Source organism: Cricetulus griseus, chromosome 2 (assembly GCF_003668045.3).
Source record: "Cricetulus griseus strain 17A/GY chromosome 2, alternate assembly CriGri-PICRH-1.0, whole genome shotgun sequence".
Taxonomy (NCBI): domain Eukaryota; kingdom Metazoa; phylum Chordata; class Mammalia; order Rodentia; family Cricetidae; genus Cricetulus; species Cricetulus griseus.
In genome coordinates this window covers 434,378,539-434,405,571 of record NC_048595.1, presented here as the reverse complement: position 1 = coordinate 434,405,571, position 27,033 = coordinate 434,378,539, and the positions used below count along the sequence as shown (strand labels likewise).

Below are 27,033 nucleotides of genomic sequence, written 5' to 3'. Positions count from 1 at the left end.
ATGCATGTGGGAAGTTTGCAATTATAGCCTTGCTTTTCTGTGTAGAAAATCCACATATATGGTACCCTGCACCTGCACTGTTTTGCATGCAGAACCCTGGATAGATGGCTCAAAACCTTGAGAATCTTCTTGAACTTCTTGTGTTCTTTTTTCTATATAGGCTTACTTGCCTATAGATTAGGCATGTAGACAATTCCCCACCCCCTACAGTTCTGCAGGACAGAAATCTGATGCAATGTCTCTCTAGGCTAAACTCAAGGTGATGGGAGCCTGCTCTCCTTTATGGAGAATGTTCTCTTGTGTTTTTTCCAGCTCCCAGATGTGTCCCACTTTCTTGCCTCTTGGCTGTCTTCCATCTTCAAAGTCAGCTATGGGATATCACATCTTTCTCACATTACATGGCTTTCATCATTGCATCTCCTCTGCTTTTGCTTCCTTTTCTGCTTCTTTATTTCACTTTAAAAAACAAAACAGCAACAATGAAGAGACCTCTCATGAATAATGCTCCCTCCCACAACCCATCCTGCAGGGTAAGGCCCTCTCTCATTTCATGATCAGCAGAACAAAATTAATCCCATCTGTAATCTCTACTCTTCCTTGGTATAAGACATTATGTATTTGAACATACATGGACAACTTTGGGGAAACATTATGTTGTCTACTATACCTTTCCCTCAACTCATGCTCAACGTACAACAGTTGGAGATTGTGTTATCCTGCTAGACAACATCGGTTAGCTCATGTCAGTAGAATCAAAGCTGATTCTTCTTGAATAAATACCCAGGAGTCATGCCCCATGCCAGAATGTCTTTGTTCAGTTGGCCTGCATAGACAAGGTTGTTTTATGCAGAGTCAAACCAGAACCAAAACATTTTCTCCAGGAGTCCCCAAAGAATGTCATAGAGGAACAGGGGCTCTTTTCTAGTGCGAGGGTTGTATTTCTTAAAGGGAAGACTAATGACATTCACAACATAGGATCTGCCTCTAGTTAGCAAACACGTTATTAGCATTTAAGTGGAAATTTACTGGCATATTTCTTTTAAAGGAGGGGACATAGAGGAGACTCCCACCCTCTGGGATTCTGTCATCACTCAGGCCCAACTGATTCTATCCATCAGTGGAAGGTGTATCTCATGAGCCCTGATTGAACCATTTTAGAAAGAATCCACACAGGCTTTCATCCTATAATAACCTTTCTGCTTCTGTCTTGAGCTATCCTTCCAAGTGCTCAAAAGTGTGCAATATCCCCCTTCTAGAGCACAGGATTCTAGCTGTGCTTCAAGCCAGGTATGATGTTTTCCCCTGTCTGCCTTACCTTGACATCTGACTGAGTTCTGAATGGAGGCTAAGTTATTATTGTTGATTGGTCTGGTCACTCCATTTTGGATTTTCTGTACCTCCTCCTCCTTCTTCTGTTTTTACCCCTTCCTCTGACCTTCACTCTTATGTTCTTGAGCCTCTTAGAGGCATGTAGAACTTTCTAACAGGTCTGTCCGATCTGGCTAGCTTACAATTCAGTCGTCTCTGGTTTTGTCTCCCACATTTCCTGGAGCTTGGGGCTTTGACTGGATGGTAGGCAGTGGTAAGACTTATTAATATAGAGGGAAATGGCTTATCTGGGAAAACAGGGTGACCTTTGATGGAAGCCAGCATTAGTAACTCACTGCAGACTTTTGTAAAGAATGTGAGGAGTGGGAGTTGAGTCACTCCTTCCTTTGCAGTTGGGTATCTGGAGCTCAGAGAAGAGCTGGGGGTGGAGGAATCCCAAACATTTTTAACTGAAGGGAATTTGTGACTGAGGAAAAAAAATGATTTTGAATACAGAAACTTAGCTTGAAAAGTTTCCCCTTAAATTGACAGGCTATTGCTATTTATTTATTTAATTTGTAAACGTTTAGGTGGAAATCACTGCTGGCTCTGTAGTCACAAGTGTTATTACTTGGACCTTTGTAAATGAAAAGCGAGGCAAAGGCACCAGAAAATCTAGGGCTGAGGACAGGACTCCTCTGAGATATTGTCTAAAACTTCAGCAGCATCGGGGACAGAGTTGGGCAGTGACAGTATCTTGCAGAAAAGCCTGAGGAGGACTGTGCTCATTTATCTAGCAGTAGTAGATCTTCACTGGCCAGTTCTTCTGAAAGAAATGTCTTCCACACATTTTCTCTGTTGTCTTTCTCAGCATAGAAAGTTCTGCTTCCTCTGCATTCAAGGTAGGAGAGGAGACGGGAGAGGAGGGGAGAATAGGAGAGGGAGCAGAGGAGGGGGACAGGGATGGGGATGGGGAGAGAGAGAGGATAGAAAAGGGAAGGGGGAGGGAGAGGGGTAGGGGAGAGAAGAGGAGAGGAGAAGGGTAGGAGAAGGAGAAGGGGAAGGATAGGGAGATAGAGAGTATGGCGGTAATGTGGCCCAGAAGACACTTGGAACCATGGGAGCGTAACTGAGAATGTGAGGGACTTCACTGAGTGTCTTAGCAGAGAAGGTACAAGGAGAACCAGAGAACAGTATACAATGCATGTTCCTAATTCATTCTTTAATCCTCAGCTCTGTAGACTCATAGGATGCTAGAGAGTGGTCTAGTCAGGAAAGTGAGAGAAATATCGTGTCTGCAGCATCCTACTCTCCATCTTCTAGTTCCTTATCTGAGAATGAATCTTTTAGAGTGGTCTGTGCTACACAGGGTCAGGAAGTATGAGTATGGCTTCTAGCTTCCACAATTATTCTGCATGTGACCCTAATCAACATATTTAGCTTTTGTATTCCTGTTTTATAAAATGAGAGTAGCGATATAAAATGAGGAATTTTTGAGGAAATATAAACATTAAGCATATTGCAGGACAAACATTTGTAAGGCCCATTAAAAGTTACTTATAATAATTAACGTTATTAATGTTTTCATGCTGAAATGATATGACTTGGGAGACATGCTGAGAGAAGGAACACTGTGCTGTGGCTTGATCTTGCTTCTTCTAAGAGTTAACTTGTGGATAAGAACAAGCTCCCTTTTCACGTTTCCAGGGACTGACTTAAGAGTTTCAGTGCTCTGCACCCTACAGTTTAAATATCTGACGCTTTTGTTTTGACTGTAAAGCTGTCCACACTCAGTTTTTAAAATGTCCCCTTGCATCCAGTTTGGCATTCCATGAATCTTAAGGCTGATTTCACACTCCATTGTATCAAAGGTTAGAGGTCAATTTAAAACATGGCAAGAGTAGACAGTTATAGCATTTGGCACCTTGATATTTTTATACATCGTAAAATATTTTAGAAACACTAACCTCAGCAGGGTTCTCACATTAGCTCTGGTTTGAATTATTCCTTCCAATATGGGTGGTAAGATTTAAGCTTGGAGGTAAAATGGACATATTCAAGTTCAGAAACTGAGCCACTTTTGAAATATGGGCAAATAGCTAAAATTTGGGCTTTCCTTTTCTTTTAAGTTCTATTTTATGTCTCTAGTCCTATTCCTATTCCTATTCCCCAGGATCAAACATATATTCTCTGAACTTTACATATATTCTATTTCTAGGAGGAATGGCATTAAAGTGTAACATTTATTTAACTTCACCCCCCCCATATTTTGTACATGGAGATCTTACTGATCAGGCAGGGAAGTTTGTTGTTGTAGGTATGTCAAAGGTGGCAACCATGGTTGCCTATGATCTCATTGCAATGAAGAGAGTTATAATGACGTCCCCAGGAAGCAGCTATAAGTACTAGGGATCCAGCAGGGGTGCTTTGAAGCCTGGTGCTAGAGCCAGGGTGGTTTATAACCCTCAATGAATTCTTGACTGTATCTTCTAGAGCAGCAGAGCTGTGGGTATTTACAAAGTGGAAAATATGTATAAGAATATTGGGAGAAGAAGGAAGGGAGGGAGGAAAAGAAGAGGAGAAGATGGACAAATAGACACATGCTATTTTTTTATTTTTATTTTTTAGCTTATATATGTGTATATATATATATATGTATATATTTATGTTTATATAAAAAGAGCAATAATGGCAATATGTTATGCATCACCCAAGCCTATCGCCTTGCACAAAACTTAAGTCAAAATGGATCAAAGATCTCAACATAAATCCAGCTACACTGAACCTATTAGAAGACAAAGTGGGAAATACCCTTGAATCAATCGGTACAGGAGACTGCTTCCTGAACATTACATCAGTAGCACAGACACTGAGGTCAACAATTGATAAATGGGACCTCCTGAAACTGAGAAGCTTCTGTAAGGCAAAGGAGACAGTCAGCAAGACGGTAACCCACAGACTGGGAAAAGATATTCACCAACCCCACATCTGACAGAGGACTGATCTCCAAAATATACAAAGAACTCAAGAAGCTAGTCCCCCAAACACCAAACAACCCAATTAAAAAGTGGGGTACAGAACTAAATAGACAATTCACAATAGAGGAATCTAAAATGGCTGAAAGACATGAGAAAGTGTTCAACATTCTTAGTCATCAGGGAAATGCAAATCAAAACAATTTTGATACACCATCTTACTCCTGTCAGAATGGCTAAAATCGAAAATACCAATGACAATTTATGCTGGAGAGGATGCAGAGAGAGAGGAACACTCCTCCACTGCTGGTGGGAGTGCCAACTTGTACAGACACATGCTATTTTCTAAGTGATTACTGAAAAAAATTCTTAGTAAAAACTGAGATATCCCCACAGCATTATTTGTAATAGCCAGAACCTGAAAGCAACCTAGATGCCCCTCAACTGAAGAATGGATAAAGAAAATGTGGTACATTTACACAATGGAGTACTACACATCAGGGAAAAAACCAATGGAATCTTGAAATTCACAGGCAAATGGATGGAACTAGAAGAAACCATCCTGAATGAGGTAACTCAGTCACAAAAAGATGAACATGGTATGTACTCACTCGTATATGGATTTTAGACATAGAGCAGAGGAGTGCCAGCCTACAATCCACACCGCCAGAGAAGCAAGGAAATAAGGAGGACCCTAAGAGAGACATACATGATTGCCTGGAGAAGGGGAAAAGGACAAGATCTCCTGAGCTAATTTGGATCATGGGGAGAGGGGATAAGGAGACAGTAGAAAGAGAGAGGGAGAAGAGGAGGGGAGAGGAGGACATGAGAGAGCAGGAAGATCAAGTCAGGGGAAGAACAGAGGAGAGCAAGAAAAGAGATACCATAATAGAGGGAGCCATTATAGGTTTAAAGAGAAATCTGGCACTAGAGAAATGTGCAGAGATCTATAAGGATGACACCAACTAACAATCTAAGCAATAGTGGAGAGGCTACCTTAAATGCCCTTCTCTGATAATGAGATTGATGGCTATCTTATATGCCATCCTAGAGCCTTCATCCGGTAGCTGATGGAAGCAGAAGCAGACACCCACAGGTAAACTCTGAGCTGACCTCCTGAAATCCAGTTGCAGAGAGGGATGAGTGATGAGCAAATGGGTCAAGACCAGGCTGGAGAAACCCACAGTGACATCTGACCTGAACAAGGGAGAGCTCATGGACCCCAGACTGCTAGCTGGGAAACCAGCATAGGACTGATCCAGACCCCTTGAAGTTGATGTCAGTTTGGAGGTCTGGGCAATCTATGGGGCCTCTGGTAATGGATCAGTATTTATCCTTAGTACAAGAATGGACTTTGTGAGCCCACTCCACATAGAGGGATACTCTCTCAGCCTAGACACACGGGAGAGGGTCCAGGCCCTGCTCCAAATGATATGACAGACTTTGAAGATTCCCCATGGAAGGCCTAGCCCTCCCCGGGGAGCAGAAAGGGGATGGGATGGGGGGGTTGGGGGGGTGCAGTGGAGCAAGGAAGGGAGAGGGAACTGGGATTGACATGTAAAACAAGCTTGTTTCTAATTTAAATAAAAAATTAAATTAAAGTAGAAAAGAATGTAAGCACCCGAGGTGACAGATCATCCACAGAAACAGGTTTTGTTCAGACTAATTAAGGCATTGCACACATGAATTTACTTGTTAGGACAGTCTGCACAAAACCTGCAGTAAGTTAGGCTAGACAAAATTACAGCACAGTGGAAGGCGTCAGGTGTCTATAGGTGCCTCTGAATTAAGCACAACTAGGATCAGTCAGTAGACTCGGTGTTTATTTTCTTTTGTTTTGAATACATGAGATTTGTACAGAGTAGTAGTGGGGGGCATATAAGAAAGAAAGTGATAGAAAATAAGGTGCATTCACTGAACTAAAACTCATATTCATCCATGAAATAATCAAAGAAACATTTTCCGTACTAAATGGTATGAATCTTTTATTTATTTATTTAGTTTTTCGAGACAGGGTTTCTCTGTGTAGCTTTGCAGCCTATCCTGGCATTCCCTCTGGAGATCAGACTGGCCTCGAACTCACAGAGATCCGCCTGCCTCTGCCTCCCGAGTGCTGGGATTAAAGGCTTAAGCCACCAACGCCTGGGAAATCTTTTATTTTTAAAGAACTATTTGAATTTCTGCTCAAGTAGTCAGTGAAACCTGTGTCCACTGAGAAAGAGAAACTTCCCGAACTTTGTTATGAAAGGAACCTCAATGATTCTAACACCTTCCACAGGAGACTTGATCATCCTTCGTGGATCATAAAAACTCAGTTACTCCCGAAAATAAAAAAAAAGAAAGCTGAGATACCACATTTCTTTCTTCTTATTATTACTTTTGTTGGGAATAAAAAAGCACCTCAACAATTGATTTTGAGTTTACCCATAGCTTCTTAGATGACAGGCAAGTCCGTTAAAGGCCAGCCTTTATATATACATAAATTCTTGACACATCTATGAAGCTAGACACCTTTTGACTGTGTCACCAATTTCTTGCCTTTTGAAAATTATTTTAAATTGTTTACCAGGGCTTTTAATTTTTTTCTATATCATTTGGTATGGGTTAGTTTTCCATTTTTTTTTTAATTTTAGGTTTTCCAAATATGTTCAGTTTATCAAAGTAACAAATTTCTTGCTAGCATAAAGGACAACACATCCTCAGGTCACTATGTGGCTCTTTCCATTTACTATTGGCTAAATCTACACAGAAAAGAATAGTGCAATCTTTCTTTGCTTAGCCTCCTGGCACAGTGAGTAAGGGCCCCATGCTTCCCAGCCAATGCTAGAATAGACAGCAGTGTTCAGTTTGGGCTCTTAGTCAAACATCAACCTCTGCAAATACAGTCTGAAATGTAATTTGGGATGGTGGTGTTGACATGACAAATTTACAATCCTGTTGTCCAATTCTCCAGTAAGGCATATCTCCAAGCATTAAAAATATCACTTAGAGACAAGAATTGGTGAGGTTACAAAATACAAACATGTCTCTCAAAAATCCTAGCCATATGTTCAAGAAATCCCCAGGTGTCCATCCAAGTAGAAGCATTATAACACGGGTCATCTATTGATGCCCTATTTTAGTGAATAGAGATTACTCTGGAGAACTCTAGATGTTTGCTTTAATGTGAGTTATGGTATGTGCCAACAGTGATGAACTGCATATCTAAGTAGCTCTGATATCCCTATCTTCATTCTTTGCAGATGCTTAAGTGTCTGCAGGGGTTCATGCATGTGTGTTTGTATATATGTAGAGACCAGGAGTTGATAACAAGTGTATATCTCAATCAAGGGTATTGTTCTCTGCCTGGCTGTTTTTTGTTTGTTTGTCTTTTGTTTTTTTTTTTTTCTTTTAAGAAACAGTATCTTATTGAATCTTCTACTTTGTGGATTTGCTGGCACATGCTATCATGCCTCTTGTTTTACATGAGCTCTGGGGTTTGAACACAGATCTCAGTGTTTGCTTATCAAATGCTTTAATTACTGAAACATTTTCTAAGCCCAATTCTAGCTACTTCTGAATAGTAAAATAAGTGAATATGTTTTATTTTTATTTTTCAGGGTGGTGGGCATTGAACCTCACACACGCTTTACCAATGCTATACCACTGAGTGTTAACTCCAGTTTTATACAAGGCATATCTTATTGGATATTATGTGTAATTAAGATACATCTAAATTTAGTTGGAAGTGCCATTCTAAGTGGAATATTGCATTGTGGTGACAGTGAGAATCTTTTCTCAGCATTCTCTGAGAAGATCTTGTAGTGGTCACTAAATTCATATTTTAAATTGCTTAGCTTTTAGCTATCTTCCAGAACTTTACCAGACACAGACAGACCTTACCAACAGAGTCACCTTTGTTGGTGATTTTGGATACTTCTAGGTAATACATAGTCTATCTTACGGATTTCCTCTGACATCACCAAGAAAGGAATAGGACTTTGAAGGGAGACCCTGAAAGCACTTGCTTTATGATAACCCCTGGTCCTCTGGATGGTTATCTGAAAATTGTCAAAGCATCCTGCTCGTGTAACCTGTTCTTAATCCTGTCTGTAATTCTTCGGGGTCAGGAGCCTGTAAAGTGAAGCTGAAAACGGAGGGGCAGACACAAGTTTAGAGGCTTAGAGATGTGGCTCTGTTTTCAAATTGCCTTGAGTCTCTTTTCTATTTTGAGGAGTTCAGTACCGTTTAATATTAATAAATCACTATTTTCTTTTTTCTACTATGGAGACATAATGTAAAAACAACAACAAAAACTCCAACATATTCCCCAGTGATTACTGAGTGGGCAATTGTAGACATTACCTTTCCTCTCATGGTCAGCTCACTCTGGGAAGAAGATGTCAAACAATCAGGCCGCCACTTCTTTTGTGTAGCTCTTTCTGAGTAACTCTTTCCATCACCAGGGGTGCCCATGGTGTCTTCAAAGTATTAGAGCAGTAGTTCTCAAAACATGGGTTATGACCCTGACCTTTTCACACAGAGGTCGCATATCAAATATCCTTCATGTCAGATTTTTACATTACAATTCATAACAGTAGCAAAATTACACTTATGAAATAGCAATGGAATAGTTTTATGGTTGGGGAGGTCACCAAAACATGAAGGACTGTTTTAAAAGGTTGCAGCGTTAGGGAGGTTGAGTACCACTGATAGAGCATAAAGGAACACTTAATCAGGTTTCTCAAAGTGTATCTTTGAAGGACAAGGTTCATCCTATACTTCTAAGCCATCAAAGACTGACACTTTTGTGAGGGAATAAACATGACTTTCCAGAAATAGAAATGTCCCACCCAGGTTACATTCCCAAGACTCCTAGTAGACTCTGGGAAAGTGAAGGCTGGCTCTTTCTCTCTAGCAGTACCCAATCTGTGGATGACAGGCAGATAATCCACAGCAAATGATAAGTGGGAAAGACCCAGGGAGGCATTTTATCCTAGATTTAGCACTGGAAGGAGGGTGACAGTGATGCCTCTGGTGGGACCAGATAAACAGTGATGATGGGACTAGGTGTCGGGTCTGTGAGGAGTTTCCAGGCTGAGAGGTAGGAGAGGGATTTCTGTGTCTGGATTTTCAGGATCATGACTTCCATTCCCTGTGCCACTCAGTGACCTACCAAAGCTCCCACAGTGGGTTACTTGTCAGTCAGGACTGGACACCAGGTGTTCAGACTTGAATTCCTTTGCTGGGTTGAATTTATTTCTCATCAATTCTTATGAGTTTGTCATCTGTGCCCTAAAATATACTGAGAAGGAGTTGAAGAAAGCAAGGATTTTGCCAGAGAAAAACTAAGGTATTAGCTAAAAGAGAACCAGAAATTGAAAGCAAAAGTCAAACAACAGTCATCCAAAAACCCCAAAGCCTTTATAATTTTCTATACAGATGGATGACTGGTAAGCTAACAGAATATAGGAAGATATCATTTTAGTTTATGTTTGATCAGTAAAGCAAGCAAAGACATCTATAATGAGGTTTAGAAATATTTGATTTAAAATGATTAAAGTTGAAGTGTTTCTAACTTCTTTCTTTGTTTGAAAGTATTAAGCATCTACCTGCTACAACACATGTAAAAGGAGAAGCTTCATTTGCATGGAAAGTTATCTCATGTAGGCTGCATCATCTTTAACAATGAGTGTTAAACAAGGGGTAAAAAAGCAGCTTGCTTGAAGTGTCTGTTCTGTCAAAGGAGGATGCATATTTTGGGCATGTGACATGCCATATTGAAGTTATAGTTTTCTCAGCTATTTTTAGTCATATTTACAGTAATCTAACCTCTTTCAGACTGTCTTTGTATGTGACTCAGATATTGCCAAGTGCTCCAAAATGGCTAAGAAAACAACAAAAGCATCATGCCTTATGGGTAGATACTTGCAGGGCAGCAGTTAAAGGGGATATATAGCCATTCTGTTCAAAGACAATTCAATCATTCGCTGGAAAGGGCATCCCTGGGATGGATAGAGAGACCACACACACACACACACACACACACACACACACACACACACACACACACACACACTTGATCAAAAAATTCTCAAAGATTGGATCTCAAGTATTATTGTGTTCCACTTGTGTTTTTACAAAGGCATGCATGGTGGTAATAACATGTGAACAGGATGATGCAACTTATGCCTGTGTGTGTGTGTGTGTGTGTGTGTGTGTGTGTGTGTGTGTGTGATTATGTCACAAGGGTAGGGACTTCATGAACTGAATTACTATTCATAATATAGAAGAAGAGATGGCAAGTAGCCCTTGGCACTTTCTGCCTTTAGAGAATGCAAGCAGTCCACTTGCCTATCAAATGAGAGTTTTCTCAGGGACCCTGGCCTTATTGGGGTTCTTGTTTTTGGACTTCCCAGACACAAGACTAGAAGAAATAAATTTCTATTGTTTAGAAGCCACCTATCTCTGTAGTCTTCCTCTGGAAGCCCACACCAATTGTGATAGGAAAGGAAGAGTTAGGTAGGTTCCTGGGGGACATCAAGAAGGCTAAATGCATATTATCTGGGCAGAGAAACTTTAATCAAACAGGAGAGAGAGAAACATGGTCTATACAACTGCCCCAGGTTCTGGGATGTGGAATGGTAGAGGATAAGGTTGGCAGTAGACAGAGCATCAACCAAGAACTTCATCTATCTGCAGGCCTCACAGGAAACCCAGGAGTTTTCAGTAGGGTGAGACCCAGTTCTGTGTTCAGATTAGCTCACTCCAATGGCTGGGTGAAAATAGATAGTGGGGTAATTTTAGTCTAAAGTTCTTATCAACCTTGCATATTTGGATTAGCTACACCTGTTTTGAATTCTTTGATGTCTGTGATCTGCAGCCAACAATCTTGTCCCAGTTTTGAATGAGTCATGCTAAATGGAGAGCAGCAGAGAAACTGCAGAGAGGGGAAGGTGAATGGGCTCAGCTGTCTGCTAGAAGAGTGGCTGGAGCCAGACGCTGTGTCTTCAGGCTCTTCTGTGACTAGGTGTCACAGCCAGGCCTAAGTTCATGTGCCCTTCCTCAGAAATGGATACTTTTATCTTCCCATAGCTTGGTTCTTTCCTTAAGGGCATCCCTGTTCACAGTGTGGACCCCAGTAAGAGCAGCATCAGAATCACTTAGGAATTTTATCGCAGAGCTACTGAGTCAGAAATTGCCTTTTTTCAAACTCCTAGGTAATTTATATGAGTATTAAAGACTTAGAAACACCATTTTAGAGCAATACTTTTCAAACTTGGTGCATGAGAGGGGTTGTCGGTGTGTGTGTGTGTGTGTGTGTGTGTGTGTGTGTCTGTGTGTGTCTGTGTGTGTGTATTTGTGTTGCCAGAGGCCAAAGTTGGATTTCTTCCTCAATTGTGGTCCACCTTGTCTTTTTAGACAGGATCTCTCACTGAACTTGGAGGTCACCCATTTTACTTGATCTGCCTGTCTCTGCTCTTTGGTACAATAGGATTACATGTAAGTGCTTTGGCTCCTGGATTTTTTCATGAATTCTGAGGATCTGTCATCAAGTCCTCCTGTTTGTATGGCAAGTACTTTATAAGTAGACTTGTCTTCTCTGACTCCTTTTCAAACATTTCAATTAAGATATTCCCACATGGTAAGAAAGACATTTTATATTGTGATCTTTGAGAAACACCACATTCTCTCTCTCTCTCTCTCTCTCTCTCTCTCTCTCTCTCTCTCTCTCTCTCTCTCTCTCTCAAACACACACACACAGAGCGACAGAGAGAGAAAGAGAGAGGATTTCCATTCTAAAAATATCAACATTCGCACCATCCATTTCATTATTTACTAATAATCTGTATGTGAGAACTTAGTTCCTAAAATCTCCAAGATATGTCAACTTTGTCACAAAATGCTGGAAATGTTCTCAGTTTATAGAAAAAAATAAGTTGAATTAAAAACAGTCTTTCAACCTAAAGATATTATTTTCCTACACATTTTCAGAAAGATCTTGTTTTTGGCATTACTTGATTTCTAGCAACAATTCCTAGTAAGTATAGTAATAATGAATATAGGAAGAAACACAGATGTTCATAGAGGAAGAAGTTGAGCTTAATAAAGGAAAATAAAATTAGGTCTGTGCTTCTGGTTGAAATCATGTATTATAGATTACTATTTGTTTTTCTTTGTTTTTAGAGACACCGTTTCACTCTTCATCCCTGGTTGGCTTGAGCTTACTATATAGCTAAGGCATGTCTGTAACTTGTGACAATGCTTCTGTCTCTGTTTCCTAAGTGCTGATACTATAGGTATTAACCAATACACTTGGCTACTTTTTACTCAGAAGTAATATTTCTTGATAGGAGAAAAGGCTGATTACACACTGTTATTAAATACATTAATAAATGTATTTCTCAAACTGATTGTTTTTTTTTTTTTTTTTGGTATAGTGCTGCCTGGCAGGGCGAAGGACGCTGTAACCTACTTGTTCTGTCCATTCCCACTCTACAGAAGGAAGGGAATGTAATAGTGAAGGGGAACGTGTCACTATACAAAGCAGATTTTTGTGGTTTGCCCGAGAGAAGTGGTGAGAGATGACTGGCAGGTGAATCACAATGCATACATGCCTGAAGATCTAGTGACTGTGGAACTGTGGTTTTCAAATGCCTTTGGTAGAAACATATATGCCTGCACACTCTGGGCTTAACCAAGTAGTCCACAACAATGTCCAGTGTAAATAATGAAGCCAAGCCAAAAGTAATTCATAAGTAGATGGCATTTGGAAACCATAACCATGTTAGGAACACATGTATAATCAAATGTACTTTCTGAAAATGTGTGAGCTGTGTTCCCTTAGAGTTCAGTAACCTTGTCAGCATTACATGCTCACCCTAAATTGGAATCATCTGCATGTTCCATAAAATAAGCATGTAGTTGGGGGCATGAATCTTGGTGAATTTTAGTGATTTTAGGATGTGTCCAATATATAGTCTTCAAAGGGATGTGAAAATGACATAATATGATTTGCTACACCATTGGAGTGGAGAACCTGTGCATTTTGGGGAAACCCAAGGTACACTAGTCTGATGGGGAAGTCCTTTTGTGTATATGTTTGTCTTATTGGTTGATAAATAAAGCACTGTTGGCCAATAGGAAAGCAAGATAGGTGGGGCCAGGAGTCAAGGAGGATTCTGGGAAATGTAGTAGAGACAGAGTCACCATGTGATTTCTGGGAAGAAAGGATGCACATGTCTGGTGTCCTCGATAAGGTAAGTCTTTATAAAATTTATAGATTAATGGTTATGGTTGATACTTTGGACAGAGCTAGCAAATGAGAATCCTAATCATTGGCCAGCAGCATTGTCACTAACATAAGACTCTGTGTGTTATTTGGGGGCCCTAACGTGGTGGCAGAAGCAGGGGCAGCTGGTGGTGCCTCCACAGCAGAACTCATGCGGCTGGCAGAAAGTTATTATTACATTAGTCTGGCTTTTAAGACCATGACTAGAGCATCATTAATGATCAACATCACACCTGGACATCGAATCACAGAAGTGATAGCCCACGGCATTTTAGGGCAACATATTTAAAAAGAAATACCTTCTGTGCTCTGAAGAATGTAGGTGAACCTACTTAGGCATGATTTGGAACTGAGAATGGATAATTCTACATGTCTTTATACCCAAGGCCTTGTCTGGGTGATGGACAGCTAAAAGGATGCTCAACTGATTTGTATTGGATACCTGGGAAACCTTTTGGAGCTAGAAAGGGTCTTGATTGGTAAGGAGCTTTACCCTGGGCAATGGGGAGTTAAACATGCCCATACAACTTAGTTTGTTTCATTTGTCTCAAACTTTTCCCCCTAGTTCTGAGGCAAGGAGTAGGCCCTTTGTCACCCCAGTCACCCCACAGGTATGGTGGGGATCTTTCCAGATCTATTGGCTTCCTCCTCACCTTCCTCATGTACATACAGGTTTCCAGATAAAGGGTATCCAATTAAGTTTGAATTTCAGACACACAAGAAATTCCTTTTTCATATCTGAAATACTACATGGGATAGTCTTACACAAATTTTATTATTTGTGTTGAGTTAAACATTAATTGGATGAATGTCCTATGTTTTCATTTGCTAAACTTGATACCTTAAACATTTGACTATGTTCCTATACACAGGTTTCCTTGTGACCTCGATATAATCTTAAGGAGCACAAATGTCAATGAGCAATAGAATAGCAATATGTATCCCAGAGAGGCCCAAAGTAAATATGCAAAATTCTTAATTGTCAAACTTTTGGTATATCCAAGGGATATAGAAAAGGGTACTGGAAAGAGAGATTTGAAAGATTAGGGGTAGCTAGTGGTGTGGTGCACACCTTTAATACCAGCGCTAGGAAGACAGAGGCAGGCAGATCTCTGTGATTTCAAGGCCAGCCTAGTCTACAGAGAGAGTGCCAGGATAGGATGCAAACTACACAGAGAAACCCTGACTCAATAAAACCAAAAAAAAAAAACAAAGAAAGAAAAGAAAAAGAAGAAGAAAAAGAAAAAGAAAAAGAAAAAGAAAAAGAAAGAAAGAAGAAAGGAAGATTGGGGTGGTGGAATGCAGGAGTCAAGAATGCCCAATATTGAAGTAAAAGACAATATGTTGAGAAGTGACTCACCCAGAGGAATTTGGAAACAGAAAAGTAGCATAGTTTTGTGTTAGATGCCATCAAATTGGCAACAGTTTGTGCATGAGGGTGAGTGTGTGTGTGTGTGTGTGTGTGTGTGTGTGTGTGTGTGTGTGTGTGTGTGTGTGTGTGCTTGAATTTAAAGCCGTGGTCATTTTTGATGATAAGCTTTGTAAAGCAGAACAACAGAGAAACTGGAGAACAGATTAAACTTGTGACCAGCCATAAGATGATTTATAGCTTAGCTACAACTATTAAAACTAATTTCCCGAGTGGTTTCACTAGGTTTTCCACACACTGAAGTATTGCACTGCATGGTGGCAGGCCTGTGTCCTTTCAGCAAATAGCACAAAATCACCAAGGTGTTTGATGACTGTGGGTTGGAGCTGTGATGGCGTTCTTTCTGTCTTATCCGTCTGCATCTACGGTAAATGATTGCCTTCCAGTTTCCTAGAGAAGCACGTGTAGATCTTCTCTTCCCTTCACAGGAGTGCTTTATTAAGTAGGGAAATACATGCAGACTGCTAAAGGACTGCAAATGAAGTGTAGCTGGAAGATACTCATCAGTGACATTCACATAAAGCCTAGGTGCTCAGCAGTTCCCGAGGACATACACCTAGCAGCCTGTAAATGATGCTTCTCTTAAATTGACTGTATTAGTTCACCCTCCATGATCTCTCTCTCTCTCTCTCTCTCTCTCTCTCTCTCTCTCTCTCTCTTTCCCTCATTCCCTCCCTCTTCTTCCTTCCTTCCCTCCTCCCTCTCTCTTTTGTATGTGTGTGATATTTTTTCTCTGCAAAGAGGTCATTTCTGCATTACTTATTTCAGAATCTTCCATCTTCCTAGAGAGAAATGCAGTGGGAATGGAGGAAATGTCACACAGGTGGAATTTCTCTAATGATTTGAAAAATGCTTCCCGCATTCATTTTGCTGGTTGTAAACAACTTGCCTTGTGATTTTGCAGCCCAGAACATGGTGACTGTCCCCTGCAGTTCAAAGCAGAGCCAGGGGCACAGCATTTGCTGCACAGAATTAGCTTCTCCACAAGACTCTTGTCCTCGACACCAATGAATAATCAGTATTCTACTGTCATCAGTCAGCCAGAAAGCCTACTGTAGCTCACACAAGCTGTCCTTCAGGTAGCAAGACAAACACATTAACACAAAAATGTTTCTCTCCTTTTAGCTCTGTTTTCCTGATGTCAAGTCAGTCAGTTGAAAGGGAAGGGAAGCCTGGACTAGTTAGAGCACTAGTGCTTTGCAGACAAGGTTGTGGATGTTCCACAAGAGGCAGTTGCTTGTTCTAGGCTGTGTGTATGTAGCTTTCCCTGCCATATAATTGAGTTTCTAGCATAGGGGGCAAAAGAAAGTAACAAAGTGATTCTAGATGGTGAAGCATGCTGTACATGTGTAGATATATGCATCATGAATGGACCAGTGGTTGGATGTCCCTTCTGGAGTCTGATATCAGGACAGCTATCACACTGAATGATTGTTTCCACCCTGGTCAGCTCATCTATTGCAAATGGTGCAGAGTGAAGTGTTGAGCAAACATTCTCCCGTAATAATTGTGCATTTGGTTGATAAAATGCACAGATAAATTTGTGACTCACGGCGATGCTGGTGGTACAACAATTGACCTCGTCTCATATTTCTTCATGATTGCACCCCAAAATGCATGCGGGATGGATTCATTTCATGTCAGATTCTTTATATAATAGGAAACTATATTTGTAGAATTTTATTAAATCAAGCTGTGCACTGGATGGATGTTGGCATTTATTTAGTAACTACTGTGTGTCATGCATAGTTGTAAGCACTATGAATTTTCTAATTTCAATTCCCCAAGTGACCCCATTGTTGTGGCTTCTTTGAGAGTGACAGGGCTTGTTTTGACTCTTAGTGACTGTATCTAGGGAGACAGAATTCCAGGCTGTCAGTGGCCACCAAAGTCACCCTAAGCCAGTGGCTTCTGTTTGTCATCTCATACCCAAGAATATAAGAAAACATGGATGTGGAGAGAGAAAAATGAACATAGATTAATTAAGAGAATGTAAGAAAAGAAATCTGGGGAGTGGGAGGGATTTCCAGAGAGGACTAGTATCACAGTGTCTTACTGGATGGGCTTTTATAGGTCCTTCTGAGGGAATCAGGTGGTGGCTGAGGTAATCTTTATTTGGATTGGTCACTTTTGAATTCATTGCAAGTTGAACCAGGGAGGAGGCCACATGTTGTCTGCATGCTCCCTCTGCCCAACAGCAGGGTTCCTCATCCATCCAGGGGAAGGTTATGCATGTTACTTGACTAACTCAGGCTCATCCATGGGTTTTACTCTTATTGCCTAAAGAAGCTAAACTCCTGTCTCACCTTTATTCAGGTACGGTAGCAGTCTCCATTTGATGTGTGAAGAAATTGCCTGGGGAAAGCTAAATAACTCACCGTAAGGACTTAAGGATGAAGAGAAGCTTAGAATGCAGTTGAGGTGGCTTGATACTTGGTAATAAGCTAGGTGTAGTCACTGAACCATGTCAGTTACTCTACTAAAGCAGATTAAAACATCCTCCACACAAGGTATACAGATCTCTATCTGGTGAGTGTATTTATTTTACCTATCTTTATCAGAAAATAGGATAAGAAGCAATTTGCATTCATATGAGAAAAATGATAGTATGCATTTTTGTTATCTTTTTTTCAGGGCTATTTGGCTTTCTCAACCTTAGTCATAGTTCAGAGAGAAGTGAACCAGGGCTTTCTGAAGAATCTAGAATATTGGTCCTCTGTATTAGAGAGTTCCTGGTATCAGAATAAGTAGGTAACAAATGGCAAGTACTTGGAATCTTTAGTAAATAAATGTGTCCCAGAGGACAGGAAAGATGACCAAGTTTCAAGAGCCTGACACATCAATCAAGTTTGAATATGCTAGGAATGCCCTCTCAAGAAGAGAATGTGTATGGCTTTTTTCTGCTGCCACCACAAGGAAAGAATCACATTGGCTATTAGCTAGCTTCTTCTAGCATATGCTGCTTACATTTGAAAGTCCTGTTTGTTTCACTTGGTGGAAGGTATGGATGGACAGCAGCTCTTTGATCAGGGCTCAGCAGACAAAAATCCTTTAGCAAGTCCAGGCTGCTGTGCCAGTCACCCTGACATGTGCATCCTGTCACTCAGCAAAGAAGACACAAGGTAGAGTTGATTATAGAGCCCAGCAATGGGGTCACCACATAGTGGGTCTGGATTCAGGGACAAGATCTGCAGCTCTAGACACTGCTTTTTTTTTCTTTACCTAGTGTTGTCCTTGTGGGGCCAGGTAGAGACACCATGTGGCTGTGATCTACATTTGCTCTGAACCACCAGGAAGCTTTACTCGAAGTGCATGCACAGTAAAATGAAAGTGCTACTGGCAGGTTGTTGGGGAGAAGGGTGAAGGTAACTGCAGGGTAGGTCCCCTGATACTTCTTTTGTTCATAATGATGCTCTTGCTGCCTCTGTCTTACTGCACACCCATGCTTGCCTGCAAAGTCTCCCACAGTAGCTGCAGCCATCCATGATTCATGATCCATGCTGAAAAAGGACTGTGGTACTTGGGGCTTGTTTTTCAAACTGTGGTGGCGAGGTTAAATCTTCACAATGGTAAAGAAAGAGAAATAGGTGAAGTTAGAAATGGGATTAACTTTCATGTGTGTGGTATTAATATTATTATTATTGCATATATTAATAAAATTGTTAACTATAGACATCAAGAAGATGACAAAAATATACCTTGTACATTGTTAATATTGAAAACAGATATTTGAATTTCAACACAGACCACCTCTTCCATTTGGTATATCCTCTGCACAGCTGATTGACTTAGGTTGTGTTGTTAAATACATATTTTGAGGTTTGGAGATATTTTCTTTAGTATCCTTTTAATGTGCACACATTTAATGATTGATTGTAGTCAATCTGGTAAATAATATCTCAATTCTTTGTCAGTTAATCATATTTTAAGAATGAAGCTGGTACCAGAGAGAAAAGGATTACCAAGCTGAGGAAGCAAAGGAAACTCAAGGATTTGAACACTCCTCTTCCTCCATTAATACCTGAGAAAAATAAGAACAATACAAGGTAGATGCAAAGTAATAACTGTTTGATGTTATCACTGGGAATACCAAATGAGGGTGTTTACTCAAGGTAACTAACAATGATACGAAATATGATAATTCCTAAGTTGTCAAAAATCAAATAAATGGTGACTTCTATATACATGTATATGAAGGTGATGGTATTAAATTGGTTCACTCTCTTGGAAGAACAATTTGGTAATTTGAGGCAAGAACCCTATAATACACATCTTCCCCTTGACAAATTCATGATAATGTCCAGAAATTTATCTAAGGGACGTTGGTGGTATATGAAAATTAATATTGAATATTTACCTAGAGTATTGGAAAGCTACAGCCAAACCAGATGTCTGACAATAGAGGAATGGTTGGACAAATGACGTCTAGACAAATGATAGAGCAATACTATCAAATATGTATCCATTCCATAACATTTAACAACAGAAGATAATAAAGCAACAAACACGAATGTGCAGTGTCTTTGTGGTAGGGTACAGAGTCCTTTAGGTATATGTTAAGGAAAACATTGTACCTGGAACAAAAGCAGCCATGTAGACAAATGGAACAGAATATGGGCCCTAGAAATAAACCTATATAGCTATGGCCACCTAATTTTTTTTACTAACTTGTCAAACGTATACACTGGAAAAAAGGATGTATCTTCATCAAATGGTGCTGACAAAAATTGGTGTCCAAATGTAGAAGAATAAAAATTTATCCATATCTCTCACCTTGCAGAAAGAAAAAGATCCCAAGGAGATCTAAGACCTTAATTTGAAACCAGGAATGCTGAAATTGATAGGGGAAAACATAGGAACACACTTCAAGACATAGATAAAGGCAAGAACTTCTTGAACAGGATTTTAATAGTTCAGGAACTAACCCCAATAATTAACTAACTGAGATTGAAAAGTATGTGTACAGCAAAGGATATTATAAATAGGCAGCTTATAGGTTGGGAGAAAATCTATGACTGATGTGAATCAGACATGGATTGAATATCTAGACTGTAAAAACAACTATCAAAATTACACACAACACACACACACACACACACACACACACACACACACACACACACACACACACACCACAAAACACAACCAAAAACACCTAGCCAGCCAAACAAACCCTAAATTTTCCAATTAATAAACCAGTTCAACAGATACCCATATAGCTTTTAAATATTTATAAAAAGTGTTCAATATCCTTAGACATAAGAAAAATATAAACCTACTGCTTTAGGATTCCATCTCATCTGCTAGAATGGCTATCAGTAAGAAAAAAGGTAGAAAATGCTACCAAGGATGTGGGGAGGAGGGAGCACTTATCCACTTCTGGTGGAAAGGTGAACTAATGTAACCTTTATAGACATCAGTATGGAGCTTTATCAAAAACTAAGAGTACTTAATCCTACCCATGAAGGATGCACACTTAAGTGCCAGGTCACGCTTTAGAGCCCCATTATCATGCATTATCACACTGTCAATACCTGACTTGTGCAGGAAACAAATTTATATCAAACCAATGGAAAACATTTTTCTTCTCTCTGTCTCTCTGCCCCCTTCCTTCCCTCCCTCCTTTTCTCTATTCTCTCTCTGCTCCTTGCTTTGAGTTGTTATGTAAGATTTGGTCCTGCTTGTTCTTGGTTTAAGAACAAATAAACTATGATATGAACATGCTTGCCTGTGTGAGATGGCAGATTTATTTGATGTCATTGTTTCTTGGACAAAGGTACTCACAAAAGGAGTTCTTCCCTAATTTGGGGAGGCTTTGAGATGCCTTGTGGCTATTCTGAATGATACACTCACCATTGATTCACAACAAGAAAATGGCCTTTTTTCATAGTCCTTTCAATAATTTTACTAAGCATCTGGGCTCTGAGATCCCAAGGGTATATTTTGTACAAGACTGAAAAATGACTGCTGGTAATGCTAACAGCCTGCCACATTCAGAATACGTAACACAGATAATATGCATGACGATTTAATCCATTCATGGATGGATATTATTCTGAGATTGCAAACCAGCTGTTCTTCTATAAAGCAAGCTGGAGGAGCTGGGGCTGCAGTTAGAGGAATTCAGCTTTCATGTAATGAGATGGAGGTTGCTAGGGAGGTTTCTGTCTTCCCTGTGGAGATCTTTACTCAAAAGTCCAAATATTTTCAGCTGCCCTGTGATTCTCCAACTCTTTCAAGTAACAAAAGGAGCAAAATATGAACTTACATTTTAAATTCAGATGGAAATAATTTTATTCAATGCAGCAAGTTCTCAATGAGTAATGAAAACAAGGGGGTGGGGATGTCCATCCAAAAGATGTAAGCCTAGCCTAAACTGGTTTCCATGGGGCTGTGGAGGTCACTTCAAGTTTTGTGCTAACCCTCTGTCCTTGTAGTCTCTTGAAGATGTCTGAAAATGTTCTCTGCCTCAACCCCACTAGGGAATTAGTCCTGCTCCAAGGCTATACAGACAACAATACAAAACCCTACTTACACAGCAAACTGTTAATGTCAAACACTTTCTGGTTTACTTTCCAATTTGACATTCCAGCAAGTTTATTGTAACAGAATTATCCTAATATTTTTTATTGAGAAAAATGAGAATTCTCAAGCCACCTTATCCAAGGTTACCCATTTCCTAAATGACAACCTAAGGGAAAATCCAAAGTCGTTTGGATCTTCCTCAGGAAGTTTGATTTTCCTCTCCTGTTGAGTCTTTAACACTTCATCCCCTGCTTTGGCTACTACACAGCCTACCTGTGTGACTTTTTCTTTCTTTCTTTCTTTTTTCTTTTTTCTTTTTTCCTTTTTTTTTGCTACAAGAGAAAAGATCAGGCTATGCTTTCAAGAAAATAAGATGTTACTGATATCTCTGCATTGTATTGATCTCTGTATTGATGTGTGGCTTTCCCACTGACCAAATGTGTGGCTTTCCCACTGACCAAATGTGAGGCTTTGGATGGCCCTGCGGCATCCTCCTGCTCAGATTCCTCCTCTGTAACTGTGGAGTCATGATTCCAATTTCATAGAGCTGTTCAGGGAGAAAACTGAATTAATGAATGCCAGTGTTCTGAACAAAGTGCTTGGAGACAAATAATTGGGTTAAAATTTTGGTTAAATTTCCATTGGGTGTAGACCAGTATTGGCTCTCCTATGTGACAATAGGATAGTTATTGATTCCAGGCAAATCTTCTACAAATGTAACTCCTTTCAAGTTACTGGACTAATTAAAGTGTCTGGCCTCTAGGAGACTGTTCATTCAGTAGGAGGGGCTTAACATATCTACACATTTACTCATTCGGTACAATAAATACAAGAAGGGTGATCCACAAAGGTCAGAGAGGTTCCTCACAGCTGAAAGACTGTATATATTTTAGACATGCTGGAGTTCAGATATTTTTTTCTTACCTGCCATGTAGGCAGCTACGTGACTGCCATGTAGAAGGTGAAATTCACCAGATTGTGTGGAGGTTTAGGAATGGCAGGTTGGTCCTCCACCAGCTGCAACACCCAGGAGATCAGGTCCTGTACCTCCAGTGGGCAACACAATAGAGGCAGCACTTGGTAGAGAGTCCCCTATGCCATCCTGGGCAACACACTGGACCTGAAGGTGTAGGTATGTGAGAACCAATCCTGAGGACATGAAAGCAGGAGAACTGACCCACTCCTTGCTCAGTGCTGCAAAGGGTGAATTCATGAGGACAATGCAGGAAAGCTCACCCTGGTGGTAAGGACAAAGGAGAGCTATCGAGCTGACCAACCCTGTAACTATCCAGGCCCAGAACCAGGGATGTGTGTTGGACTATAACATCCACCCCATCTGTGATCTGCTGGAGCACGTGAAGGGACCAGATCCTGCAGATTCAAAGCTGCAGGATCTCTACAACACAGGCCAACAACAGGATATCCAAGAGGAGTCCCAGTGAGGGTCCAGCATCAGCAGTGTAGCAGAAAGCAGACCAGACCAATGACCTTCAGCAATGAACACTTGCAAGTAAAGCTATATGGAAAAAATACTTTATTGCACAGTTCACTGTGTCACACTACAGCTTCCACAACAAGACTGATTGCTGTGGAATAATCCTTCTGTACACTGTGAATATGTATTACTCTCATTGGTTAATAAAGAAGCTGATTGGCCTATAACAAAGCAGGATAAAGTTAGGCAGGACAATCAAAATGAGGATGCTGGGATGAGGAAGGGCAGAGTCAGAGGAGTCACCAGCCAGCCAGAAAATGAGTTGGGCATACAAAATGGTATAGAGGTAAAGCCATGAGCCTTGGGGCAGCACATAGATTAATAGAAATGAGGTAAGCTGTATCAACTAGCTAGTAACAAGCCTGAGCGAGTGATGGCATTTATAAGTAATATTAAGCCTTTGTGTTGGTTATTTGGGAACTGGCGGGCAAGAAAGGAACTGCCAACTACAATTGATTTTTTTCCTTCTCTCTTTTTCTCTTCAATTTTATTTTATGTTATTTTGGGGGTAAAGGTTGCAAGGGCAAAGGTGGGTATAAAGGGATGAGGAAATGAATAGAATGGAGATGCATGATGTGAAAGACACAAAGAATAAATAAAAAGGAGAAAAACAAATGGCACTTTGAAGTACAGGCAGGGTAGTGGGCAAATTTCCACACAACTTACTGAACAGCAAAGGAGGCATGAAAAGATATTCATGGAGAAAGTTCATGGAAGTGGATTTGTGGGTTGAGAGTCAATGAAGAAGAGATTAAAAAGGCAGATTTTGTCAAGATACCATAAATGAAAGTCTATGGACTTAGCTTTATGTGACCCAGCGGAACCCAGCAGAATGTCAGATATATTGGACTGATATGATATGGCTGGTTTGAAATGGAGGACCATATTTTTATGTTCTTAAGAAATATTTGGGGGGTGTTCTGGTCTCTAAATCTTCCTGTGTTGATCAATTTCATTTTATGTGCCAACTTGGTTGAGCCACTGGGTGACCAGATTGAATCTTTCCAGATGCATCTGTGAGGATGTTTCCAGGGGAAATTGTTATCTAAAATTTGTGTTATTGTACACAAGTTCTTTCCACTGTGGCTGGGCATCATCCAGTCCACTGAGGACCTGAACAGATCAAATAGGAAATGAAGAGTCTATCTTTTTCCCTTCTTTATCCTTGATGAGGAAGAGTATTCATCCTCTCTGGCTTTCATACTGAGGTTTCTACCATCAGTTCCCTGGTTCTCAGTGTCTGAACACTTCTGGATTTACAGCCACAAGTGGCAGATGATAGGACTTCCCAGTCTCACTAAGCACCAGAACCAATCCCCAGAATCTCTGTATTTCTTTCTTTATTTTTTCTCTTTCTCTACTGTCATCCACTCACCCATCCTGCCCACACACATCCACACCCACCCACACTCCCCCTCACAACTACCCACCCACCTATCCACCTACCCACCCACCCACCCATCCATCCATCTATCCACTCATCTATCATCTATATTTTTCTAGAGAACACCAAATTGATAGACTCTCTTAGCAACCAATATCTTCACAGTTGAGGATAGACTTTTGAGTCTGGGAATTGTTTACATCTGAAACAAACATACAAAAGAAAATAATTCTCCTTCAAGTAAGTCATGATATTTAAAGAAAAATAACTGGGAAACAATAGTATGCTAATTCTAGGACCATGAAGAGAGACACATAGATGACAGATGCATTTTAATATCTTCCCTAGAACCAACAAGCAGAGATTCAGCGCTGAAATGTACATCTTGCAAGTTCATGGTTTAAGAAGATAAGAAAAAGCCTGAAAGAGAAAAGCTGATAAATTCTGTTACGAATGAGTCGTGTCAACCAACTCAACTTGGATTCAGGCACAGATTAAAGGCTCGACAGCTAAAGACAAGTCATCCCAAGCTGTCACAGACACTAGGCAAGAGTAAAGGTGGTAGAGTGAAGATGCGGAGATGGTGGAAGTTAGGTTTGGATTTCAACAAGGAGTCATTAGAAATGATGGCAGTGATGGCTTGCATGTTGGTATGGCTGGCAATTATAAGAAATCAGAGAAAACAGAAAATAGGGCCCCTAGGAAGACTTTTACTTGTATCATTGCAGTGATAAAAATTACTGATGGAAAATTATAAACTTTTGTCCTAAAAAGGATGTACAACTTATGGGTTTCACTTGTGAACAACATGATTACATGTCTTAGAGTAGGGAATGAGATGAGTGGTTCTTTTTTCACAGAAAGAAACAGTGAGTTTTAATGAGCTGTTTCATTTATGTTAGAAATGAGTTCATTTTCATTTATTTTAGAAGTTTATAAATCACAGGTGTGAGGTGAGTCTAGAATAGAGGCATATTTCTGTTGATAACTGGAATCAATAAAACTATGTCCAGTTTGGGAACTGGATGGATCGGTGACTCTTTCTTGGGATAGGTAAGAGTGTCAGAAAAATCTGAGGGCAAACCTGAAGCACAAACCAAATTCTTGTACATAATCTGTGTAGTACATTCTGTGTGGTCAACTACTGTGATAACGCAACTGGACTCTGCTAACTTGTCTCGCTACAAATCAGTGCAGTAATATAACAAACCAAACCAAACCAAAAGAGAGAGACAGACAGAGACTGAAGTGACAAGAAATGTTTGTGCTTCCAGATCCGCTCCAGATTGGTTTCACTGGAAACTTTCATTGTCTTTATTTACATAAAGTAACAGCAGCTTGCAATACTATTTATTGGCTCATTACTCCTTAGAGATGGCTCAGTGCCACTTCACAAGGATGAGAACCTGATTCTGGATTCTTAGCATGCACACAAAAACATGCTAATGCTAGGGAGGCAGAGGGGAGGATCTGGGAACTTGCTGACCAATTAGTCTACTCAAAACATTGAGCCAGCTCCAGGTTCAGTGAGAGACTCTGCCTTCAAAAATAAGGTGGAGAGTGAATAATGTCAACTTTTGACCTCCACACACATATATGTGGGAGTGCTGGTTTTCCACTCTAGACATGCACATGTATACAACACACACACACACACACACACACACACACACACACACACACACACACACACACACACACACTTTTTTCCCTCAAATCCCTTCTGCCTGTACTTCCTATTGAAGCAAAGAGAATGATTTGAAAAAGTTGGTTGGCTGTTCCTATGAATTGGATCTCATTCATTATGACTGAAGGCACTATCAGTATAAACTGTGGAAACTGAGGCCCCTCTATTGGAAGAACCAGAAATCTTGTTGCAATGTGGATTTATAAGCAGTGGTTATTTTGTCAAGCCAATGCTGATGGTAAGCAATGCCTTTTAGCTGCATAAAAAGAAACAGATCCAAGGCTGGGAAGATGGCTATGAAGCAGCAGTGAAGAGCACTGGCAGCTCTTCCATAGGATTTAGATTTTATTCTCAGTACCCAGATGGCAGCTCACAACCATCTATAACTCCAGTCCCAGGGGATCCATCACTCTCTTCTGGCCTGTAAGCCCACTGCACGGATGTGGTGGGAATACACTTATACACATAAATAAAATTTCAAAAAGGAGAAACACTTCAGTTAAAAATTGTTAGAGACATACTAAAATAAAAAATGCTCTTGATTGAATTATGATTTGATAAGTTAAAACTTACAGTGACTATTTAATTATGATTTTTCCATTTTATATAATTAAGTTACATGGCTTAGTGCAAATAATCTAGGAAATCATGTTTTCTTTTAATTAGGAGAAAAATATCACTGAAATAATTCTGTAAAGATAAAATACTAATTTTGGTAAAAAAAAACATTAAAGTCTATGCAAGAACATTTTGATTGGAGGTGTTGGTAATACTGGTGTTTTTATCTGTTCTTTTGAGTTACATTTGACACCTAGATGACCTAATTGGCCTCTCCTTTGTTATTGAAAATGAAAACCACTATAGCTCCCTTTCTTTTTTTTACAAAGACTCTCTTGGTTTTTAAACTTCCCTGCTTTAATCTAAAGCTATCCAAAAGCTTTTCTTCTCATTATCCAATT

At 40.1% G+C, this 27,033-nt stretch overlaps 1 long non-coding RNA gene across 2 annotated transcripts; it reads left to right on the top strand.

Moving 5' to 3' along the window:
- Nucleotides 1-13,473: 13,473 nt before the first annotated feature.
- Nucleotides 13,474-26,628, top strand: LOC103163538. 2 transcript variants are annotated; one of them, XR_003481565.2, is made up of 6 exons: nt 13,474-13,522; nt 17,300-17,512; nt 17,618-18,105; nt 18,210-18,359; nt 18,898-19,029; nt 24,736-26,628. It is a non-coding gene; the product is annotated as an uncharacterized LOC103163538 (long non-coding RNA). The 2 variants fall into 2 exon arrangements; XR_003481566.2 differs by lacking the exons at nt 17,618-18,105; nt 18,210-18,359 and having other exon boundaries at nt 24,736-26,612.
- The last annotated feature ends 405 nt before the right edge of the window (nt 26,629-27,033 follow it).